General features: G+C 42.3%; 1 non-coding gene across 1 annotated transcript; it reads left to right on the top strand.

The window, feature by feature from the left end:
* Positions 1–867: 867 nt before the first annotated feature.
* Positions 868–1,004, top strand: LOC111754334 (small nucleolar RNA SNORA2/SNORA34 family). The gene has a single exon (XR_002789037.1). It is a non-coding gene; the product is annotated as a small nucleolar RNA SNORA2/SNORA34 family (small nucleolar RNA).
* Positions 1,005–10,089: the final 9,085 nt, after the last annotated feature.

Genomic DNA, 10,089 nt, shown 5'->3' with positions numbered 1-10,089 from the left:
ATTCCTAAGGCACCCTGTGATTGAATCTAGGCTACTGAGATTCAGCTGTTTATTACAAGAATATACAGTAGTCTCTGTTAGGTTGCTATTTGTTTACAAACTAACTTAAGCTGTAGGTTGCTATCTGTGGATGTACATTTAGGACAAATTTTTTTTCTTTCAATGTATTTGTAAATATACCTGCTTTCTCCCCTAAAAATATTAAGATAATAACTCAAAAATAGCTAGAATATGCTGGGTACAACACTGCTACTACTTTAAAAAACACATTTTTACCTTTCTATAGAGTGTTGCTAACATGGAATTTTTAAAAAATTTCCCTTTATTAGTACATGTTTGCAGTACATAATGATTTCATTCACTGGGAGGAGCTGGTACAGGTATATAACACATCTTTGTTGTCTTATTTTCCTTCCTCTCCCTCCCTCCCCTCTCCTCCCTCCTCCCTCCTCAGCACAATAAGAATACAATAAGCAGAGTAAGAGCTCTAAGAAGCTGGGCTGGTGGGCCCCAGAGCACAGGGGCCTCTTCAGGAGAGCAGTTCTGCAGGAAGGTACACCAGACCAGGAGGCTTTCAAAGGCAAGGTACCCAGGGCCAGAAGGCTCATCCCAGGGATGATATGCATTTCTGAAAGACAGCAGAAGAGCTGTTACTTGTATACTATAGGGTTTATGCTTATTAAAAGCACAGTATATTAATATTGTATTGTATGAGGGAGAAAGTAGCCTGTAAAGTGTTCTGTCATGTCATGTTTCTCAAATAAATTCCTTTTGGAAAATGTGTATAAATGTCTTGTAATTTTTTTCACGAATTTTATTTTTGGATTCTGATTATTTGGAATTTTAAACTTTAAGAATTTTGATTTTCTGGCCCTGAATCAAGGCCAGCAGCTTCCTGACACTGTTGGTTTCAAGCAGGAACCTAAAGAGATGTCTTTCTATGGTCTGTTGGCCACTTTGGAACTTGGGCAGTGAAATGGTCAATTCATTAGAAAGAAACAGCTTGAAGCAACTCCTTCCCCCCGGTAAGCAGCTGTGAGCATGGCAGACTCTGGTGGCCCAGGATGGGAGCCACCAGTGTTTACTGGGATACACGCCCCGCCATGCAGGGACCTGGAACTCCAGGAAACCAAGCAACCCCTTCCCCCTGCCTGTTTTGTTTTGTTGAACTTTAATATACATGAAAGTATGGACAGCTGTTTTGAAGAGAACAAGAGACTCTGCGACAGTCATTAGTGAGTTCCCTATCGTTTGGTTCTAAAGATCTAAAATATCTTCCTCATTCTGTTTGGATCAGTTTTATACTATGTTGTTTTGTATGAATTCTCTGTATGCGAAGACATGGACAACTATTTGGAGGAAAACAAGAGACAATATGATAGATAGTAAAGATCTCAGGTCATCTAGCTTTGAAATTTATATCTCTTACATTGCTTTCTTATGTCCTATTTTGTTCTGTTTAATTTTACCCCTTTAAAATAAAAATATATTAAAAAAATTTTTGATCTTTCAAGATCTCAGGATTTTAGATTGTGTCAGGGTAATAGCCTAAATTCAGGAAGTAACTGGGTCATAAGACAAGAGCCTTCCTAAAGGACATTAGGTCCTTGTAAGAGAACCCCAGAGAACTAACGCCCTCGCGCCTTCTGCCACGTGTGTAAAGGTGCAAGACTCAGCAGTGGCAATGTCTGAACATGGCTTCTTCCAGGCAGCTGGTGAGGGAAGAGACTTGGTAAGAATTAGGGACAAACCAGGAAATGAGCAGCCACCATGGAGGCCGAGCCCTGCCTTGTCATGTCTCTTGCCTCGGGAGCTCTCTGGCCTTCTGCATCTCTCACTTTCCTTACTTTCTCCAGCTATCAAATGGGGGAAGGAAGAATAACTAAAAGAGATGGATGCATTGAGAATGTGAGAAAACACAGCAGACATGTAACAGGCACTCAAATAATTGGCTGAGATTGTTAGTAGAAGCAAATAGGCCCCTCTTTATTTTACTTATTTATTAATTTAATTTTTTTTTTGTCTTTTTGAGACAGCGTCTGGCTATGCAGTTCAGCCTGGCCTTGGGCTCACTTTGTGGCCCAGGTTGGTCTCAAACTTGTCACAATCTGCCTGCCTCAGCCTCCCAAGTGCTGGAATTTCAGGAGTGTGCCACCATGCTTAGCTTTATTTTATTTATTTAGTTAGTTCTTCCATCTTTTCTTGAGACAGGGTCTTGCTATGCTGTTCAGGCTGTCCTTGGGCTCACTTTGAGCTCAGGGTGGTCTTGAACTTGCACCAATCCTCTTGCCTCAGCCTCCCAGGGGCTGGGATTACAGGCATGTGCCACCAGGCCTGGTTAGGCCCCTCTTTAAAGAGGAACAAAGCGCTTTCCTAAAATCCATTGTTATACTTAAATTGGTGGTCATGAAGTTTTTGTTCTCCAAGACAACCAAATGCAGAGGACAGGGAGAAGACTGCACTAGGTGCCCGGAGGCCTGTACCCTCAGGCGAAAAGCAGGGAAAGAACTGTTTTCCACTTCTGCTGGCTCCAGGGGAGAAGGCTGGCGAGAGAGCAGAAGGCCCACATCTGTGGCTGGGTCAGGTGGCAAAGGTGGGATAGCTCTCAAATGAAAAAGACAAAAAAAAAAAAAAAAGAAATGGGTAAAATGGGCTGGGTTTCGCTCAGCAGTGTAAGTGCCTGCCTGGCCAGCATGAGGTCCTGAGTTTGATTCTCAGTTAAAAAAATATCTAAACCAAACCGAACCAAACCAAATAAACTCCAGTGTGAAGGACCTTAGAAGAGACAGGACGCTCTCCCTCACCTCCTTCCTGTTTCCCTCCTCAGCTCACCTTGGAGCTTTGCTGAACAAATGGGAAAGGCAGTGCTCTTGCTGCACGCAGAGCCACATGCACAGCCCTGGAAATGTCATTCTGTTCTCAAAGTCTCAAAAAATTTGAGCTTGAAAACTTAAAAATCAGATATATGATTTATTCAAATAAAACTTGCTGTGAAATAAATGGAGAATTCAAGTGTAGGTAGAGCTAAGTGCCCAAAGGTATTTCATGTAAATTATACAAATATCTACAGATAACCATGAGAGGAAAAGTTCCAAGTAAGCAGATTACAAATGAAGAAGAAGGAGGAGGAAGAGGAGGGGAAGAGGAAGAGGAAGAGGAAGAGGAAGAAGAAGAAGAAGAAGAAGAAGAAGAAGAAGAAGAAGAAGAAGAAGAAGAAGAAGAAGAAGAAGCAGCAGCAGCAGCAGCAGCAGCAGCAGCAGCAGCAGAAGAAGAAGAAGAAGAAGAAGAAGAAGAAGAAGAAGAAGAAGAAGAAGAAGAAGAAGAAGAAGAAGAAGAGGAAGAAGAGAAACTTTTAGGCATAATATGAAAATAGGCATCAGGGGGACGGAATCTGGGGCTCACTGGACCCTCTCACTGTGACCTCAGTTTGAATCATCAAATGACTTTGGTAGTTGAGGGGACCTTGGAAAAATTGCCCTTTGCCCTTAAATTTTTTCTCCTGATACAGTAATGCATACCATACAGAATTCGTTCGCTCACCACATATTTAGCAGATATCTAATAGTGCCAGTCACTCTGAAATTCAGCAGCGAGCAAAACAAAGTTCAGACTTCACAACAATTTAATTCAATAGGGATTGTTTTGCAGATTTAACCTATTCACACAAGAAAGGCTCTTGACCAGCACCATGTATACTACATAGTGTCTGATAAATGTACACTGTCTTCAGGCTATGTTGGGCTCTGCCTCCTCACCATGAGACCTCTGGCAGTTCCCATGATGTTTAAGCCTGTGACTTCTCCAGTAAATTCTCTTCTAAGGTCCTTCACACTGGAGTTTATTTGGTTTGGTTTGGTTTGGTTTGGTTTGGTTTGGTTTGGTTTGGTTTAGATACTTTTTTAACTGAGAATCAAACTCAGGACCTCATGCTGGCCAGGCAAGCACTTACACTGCTGAGCGAAACCCAGCCCATTTTACCCATTTCTTTTTTTTTTTTTTTTGTCTTTTTCATTTGAGAGCTATCCCACCTTTGCCACCTGACCCAGCCACAGATGTGGGCCTTCTGCTCTCTCGCCAGCCTTCTCCCCTTGAGCCAGCAGAAGTGGAAAACAGTTCTTTCCCTGCTTTTCGCCTGAGGGTACAGGCCTCCGGGCACCTAGTGCAGTCTTCTCCCTGTCCTCTGCATTTGGTTGTCTTGGAGAACAAAAACTTCATGACCACCAATTTAAGTATAACAATGGATTTTAGGAAAGCGCTTTGTTCCTCTTTAAAGAGGGGCCTAACCAGGCCTGGTGGCACATGCCTGTAATCCCAGCCCCTGGGAGGCTGAGGCAAGAGGATTGGTGCAAGTTCAAGACCACCCTGAGCTCAAAGTGAGCCCAAGGACAGCCTGAATAGCATAGCAAGACCCTGTCTCAAGAAAAGATGGAAGAACTAACTAACTAAATAAAATAAAGCTAAGCATGGTGGCACACTCCTGAAATTCCAGCACTTGGGAGGCTGAGGCAGGCAGATTGTGACAAGTTTGAGACCAACCTGGGCCACAAAGTGAGCCCAAGGCCAGGCTGAACTGCATAGCCAGACCCTGTCTCAAAAAGACAAAAAAAAATTAAATTAATAAATAAGTAAAATAAAGAGGGGCCTATTTGCTTCTACTAACAATCTCAGCCAATATTTGAGTGCCTGTTACATGTCTGCTGTGTTTTCTCACATTCTCAATGCATCCATCTCTTTTAGTTACTTCTTCCTTCCCCCATTTGATAGCTGGAGAAAGTAACTTGCCCAAGGACACACAGCTGACAAATCACCAAGTTACATTTGTTCCAGTCCAGTCAACACCAAATCAAACCTGGCTCCACACTTCCTACAAGAGGCTGTAAGGTGAAATCAAAGGACCCCAAGGTCCAGACACAATCCAAGACTCTTTCCAAACACCAGGGAAGCTAGTAATAGGTTAAACCAGGCACCAAAAAGGAGGTCCCCCTGGGTCATACACAGTGGGTGTTTCTGAGACTACTTTGGGTCCTGGTATTCATTATCAACAAAAAAAGCAATTTCACAAGGCCATGATTTTCTGTGGATCCTATAAATGCATGTTGACTGAGGAAAATGAGGCAATTGGGATGCCAGAAAGAGACCGTAAACCAGAAAGAACATGCCGCTGGGGCCACAAAAGCATCATCAGTGCAAGAGATTGAACTCACAAACTTGTGCTGGCCAGGCAGGCGCTTACACCACTGAGCTAAATCCCTGGCCCCTGACAAGGCTGAGAGGAAAGGAAAGGCCATGGCTTCAGGGCACAGAAGGGCCTAGACATGCCTCAGATCCCCAGCTTCCCAGACCTTCAGCCAGGAGCAGAGTCAACCCGCAGGCTGTTGTGTCAGCACCTTTTCCCACCTGCCCTACCTCTGTGGCACTGACCCGGCTCTAAAAGCAGAGGCCTGGACACTGACCCAGCTCTAAAGACAGAGACCTGGCTGCCAGGACATAATTCCAAGAGTGGCCGGATCCATTTCCTCAACTCTAGAGGAGATGCAGACAGAAAAATTGCAGACTCCCACTGCACTGTGGGACGATTGGTGAATACCCAACACACACCACATAGTCGACGATAGGTCGAGCTACAATATTTTTTTAGGGAGGGGGTTACCGAGAATCAAACTCAGGAACTCCTGCTTGCTGGGCAAGGGCTGAGTCGCTGAGCTATGTGTCCTACGTTGAGATGCAAATTTAACCAACTGGTACTCTGTAGAGGCGTCCGGGTTTCTGACAACTCCCGCAGCGCCCCCTGGCGCCCGAACGTGCACCTCCCACCTGGAGCGGCCGTGCGGGTTTCAGGCCGGCTGCAGGGCGTGAACTGCTGGGGTCAGCGCTACTGCGCTGCTCCATTGCGCCTGCAGAGGACGCGCCTCTGTCAGCATGACAGGCGCTTTCAGCTCCTTCCTTTGCCTAGAGACTTAAACCACTTCTCCAGGGCCAGGAGGAAGGGCATGAAGCCCTCCGTGCAGCCCTCCAAGCAGCAGTCAGAAAACAAATGCCGTCGTTTATTGAATAAGTTGCTGGCTGACCACTTTGCACCTATCATTTTATTCCTAACCATCTCCCGTGAGATAAGTAGTGTTACTAATATCTTTCTTACCTGTAAGGGAACTAGGCTGATTGGTTTTACTCACATCTTCATTTATATAGCAGTGATATTCATATAACATAAAAATGAGCCATTTTAAAGTGAGAATTCAGCGGCAACTTGTACATTTAACATGCTGAGCAACTACCACTTGTCTGATTCTGAAACATTTTTATCATTCCCAAAAGAAAGCTCATACATATCAGAAAATTGTTCACCATTACTTCTCTTTGCCGGTCTCTTGAAACCACCAGTTAGTAATCTGTCTTTATAGGTTTACCTACCCTGAATAGTTCATATAAATGGAATTACACATTATTTGTCCGTCCTGTTTCACTTAGCATATTTACACACTTGAGTCATGTCATAACTCGCATTAGACTTTCATTCCTTTTTGTGGCTGGATAATACTTTTTGAAGGGTACTCTACATTTTGTTTATCCACTTATTTGTCAATAAAATAATAATACCTTGGAGTATCTTGAATAGTACTACAGTATACATGTGTGCACATGAATATGTTTGAGTACCAGTTTTCAGTTATCTTGGGAAAATACCTCAAAAAGGAATTTCTGGCTCATAATTCTACGTTTTAACTTTTTGAGGACCACTAAGCTGTTCTCCGCAGCAGCTGCACCATTCTACATGCCCATCAACAGTTACAAGGGTTTTGATTTCTCCACATACCCATCAACAGTCATTATTTTCTATTTTCTTATTACAGCCATGTTAATAGGTATGAAGTGACTTTATTTGAAATAAATTTAAAGAAAACTGTTTAAAAAATTATAGCATGGCAGTATAGGAATAGAGTATGCCTGGGAAATCCAAAGTCTATAAATGGAGCAGAAAAGTAGATTTATACAGGTTGTTCACTACCTCATACTGCTTCCCCTCGGGCAAACCAAGCCAATCCAAGCCTGACGCATCTTTTCTAGCCCTATCTCCAGGTCTTCCTGTAAATCAGATTTTTGCCTGAGGGTAAAATTTAGGCCTGTTTTAGCTCAGATGCAATCTCCTCAGTGAAGGGCCATCATATGGCCCTCACCGCAGTGCCATACAACTACTACAGAGCCCTGAGCATCTTTCATGGGCTTTACCATGTCCTGTGCCATGAACTCACTTATGCTGGGTGTCAGCTTTTTGTCACTGTAACCAAATATTTGAGAAGACAAATTTAAAGAAGGAAAGAGTTAGTTTGGCCCATGATTTCAGTCCATGGGTGGCTAGCTTCAAGGCAGAAGGGCATGATGGAGAACTGTTCACCTCAGAGCCCCTGGGAACGAGAAAAAGATGAAGGAGCCAGAGAGGAATGGACCAAGGACAGGACATAGTCCCCAGGGTGGTGCACCCTACTGGTCAATTTCCTTTAAGCACTACTCCCAAATTCCCATTCCCTCCCAATAATGCCATCAAATTATGATCTCCTTAATACATTGATGTCGCCCTTACCATCTAATCACCTTCTGAAAGTTCCATTGCTGAGCGTAACACTTTTGAGGGGAATTTTAGACCAAAACTAGAACAGCCAAGATCACCAAGATTCCTAGGGAGGTTTATGGATGAGGCCCTACCATGACCCTTTTCCATGATTCTGATTTTTATCTTTTTACTGGAATATAAAACACATGCAGAAAAACTGTACAAGCTACAAGTGTACAGCTTGATATATTTTTAGAAATTTAAAACTTGGATAATCAGCATCCAGATAAAAGTAGAACATTCAGCACCTCCAGGCACCCCCCAAAGCTCTGTGCTAACCAAGAATAATCATTAGTGTAACTTTTAATACTATGAATTAGTTTTGCTTGTTTGAGGTTTACCTAAGCAGAGTATGTGGCATATCTTCTTTTTTTTCCCTTAAGACAAGATCTCACAGGGGCTGGGGATTTAGCTCAGTGGCATAAGCGCCTGCCTTGCAAGCAGGTGGTCGTGAGTTCGATCCCTGGTACCAATAAAAAGAAAAAAGACCAAAAAAAAATCTCACAATGTAGCCCAGGCTGGCCTCAAACTCATGAACCTCCTGCTTTCAGCCTCCCAAATACAGGATTATAAGTATGCACTACTATACCTGGGACATATGTTCTTTTGTGTAACCTCCTTCCAGTCAGCACTCAGTATCATTCATTCATGTTGTATCAATTTCATTTCCATCCACTATTCCATTGTGTGATTGTATCACATGTATTTATTCCTTCTAGTTGCCTGTGAGATAATGCTGAGCCATATAGAGCTGCTGTGACGCGTCAACTAGGAGTCAACACAAGTCACTAATAGAATACTAAACTGTGTTCTACTTTGCAGTATGAAACAGCCTTCCCCAGCTGAACCAATTTACACTCCCACCAGTATTTCCTGTGAATTCCATGGGACCTTTGTCCTTTCTGCCATCTTGGTGGAGCTATAATTTGAGATTTTGGGTCTTTTTCTTTCTCCGTTTCTCTCTCTCTTCGTGTGTTATGTCACTTGGAACTGAACCTAGGGTCTTTGTGCTGCGCTATATCCCTATTTCTTGTGTATTTTTTAAAACTATAGACAGAATCTCATTAAGTCAGTTAGCTGTCCAAACTGGACTCGAACTTGTGATCTTCTTGCCTCAACCTCCCAGAGTACCTAGATTACAGGCATGTACTACCCTGCTCAGCTTTTGAGATCTTATTGAACCCTTCTCACATTTATCAATCATTTAGGTATTTTCTTCTGTGAAATGCCTAATCAAAGCCTCTACTTATTTTCTAGTTTTAGAAATAATAGATCTGGGTGTGGTGATGCCCACTTGTAATTTTAGGATCACAGAGAGTTCAAGGTCACCTTGACTACACAGTGAGATCCTGTCTCAAAAAAAAAAAACAGAAATAGCATAAAATTTCTTATTTTTATTTTGATCAATAGCACTTCTTTATTCTGGATACAATCCCTTTTTAAAAATCTAATCCTACTTTGTGAAATACTTTGCAAAAAGTATTTTTCATAATGTAACACCAAATTTCTCTTCACAATTCTTTTGTATACTGTATAAAAGAATATTTGCATTCCAGGATTATCAAAATATTCTTCTATATTTTTATCTAACAGCAGACTCTTTCTTTTCTTTCTTTCGGTTTTTTTTTTTTTTTTTTTTTTGGATATTGGGGTTCAAACTCACAAGCTCACACTTGCTAGGCAGGCACTTATGCCAGTGAGTTAACCTCTAGCCCCTAGAGCAGAATCTTTCTGTAAGTGGGTCCCCACCACATCTGTAGTTGACTTTCCTCTTGGCATGTGTTTCAGTGGACAGAACACAGCCCTGGGGCTGTGACAAAGAAATAGCAAGGGAATTCCCACATAGGCCTGGCCCTAAACCATGCGGAAGTGGGACCCATTAAGATTGGAAAGGCAGTAGCACTAGACACCAGGGTAACTGATTGATCCAAAGCATTTATTAGAATCACATACAGAATGATGCACTTACCCTACAGGTGATCAGCAAGAAAATAAATCATCTACCTAGGTATGTCCACAAGGAGGAGAATGGGAACAGAGTTTTTATGGGGGTATCAGGAATTTGGGATGGGGATAATTTCTTTTTTTTTTTTTTTTTTTGTTTTGTTTTGTTTTTTCCGTTTTTATCGGTACCAGGGATCGAACTCACGACTGCCTGCTTGCAAGGCAGGCGCTTATGCCGCTGAGCTAAATCCCCAGCCCCAGGGATGGGGATAATTTCTACGTGCTTGATCTTTTGGGGCAGGACTAATTTCTTTTTTTGTATTTTTTAAATTTTATTTTAAAGATATTACAATACAACAGACAGAATAAAGATATTACAATACAATAAGACAGAATAAAGCCAACCAAGATAATGCTGTGAAACTGTACAGAACTTCAGAGCAGGATACTGGGATAACAATAATGACTACGTAGTATATCTCGTCGTCTTCACAATAGTTGTCCATTCAATAAGGTATAGCAAAATCAAACCAAAA

This window comes from Cavia porcellus, unplaced genomic scaffold (assembly GCF_034190915.1).
Source record: "Cavia porcellus strain 051 isolate PalLab524CR breed Dunkin Hartley unplaced genomic scaffold, mCavPor4.1 scaffold_1, whole genome shotgun sequence".
NCBI lineage: Eukaryota > Metazoa > Chordata > Mammalia > Rodentia > Caviidae > Cavia > Cavia porcellus.
This window is presented reverse-complemented; position numbering and strand designations above follow the sequence as displayed.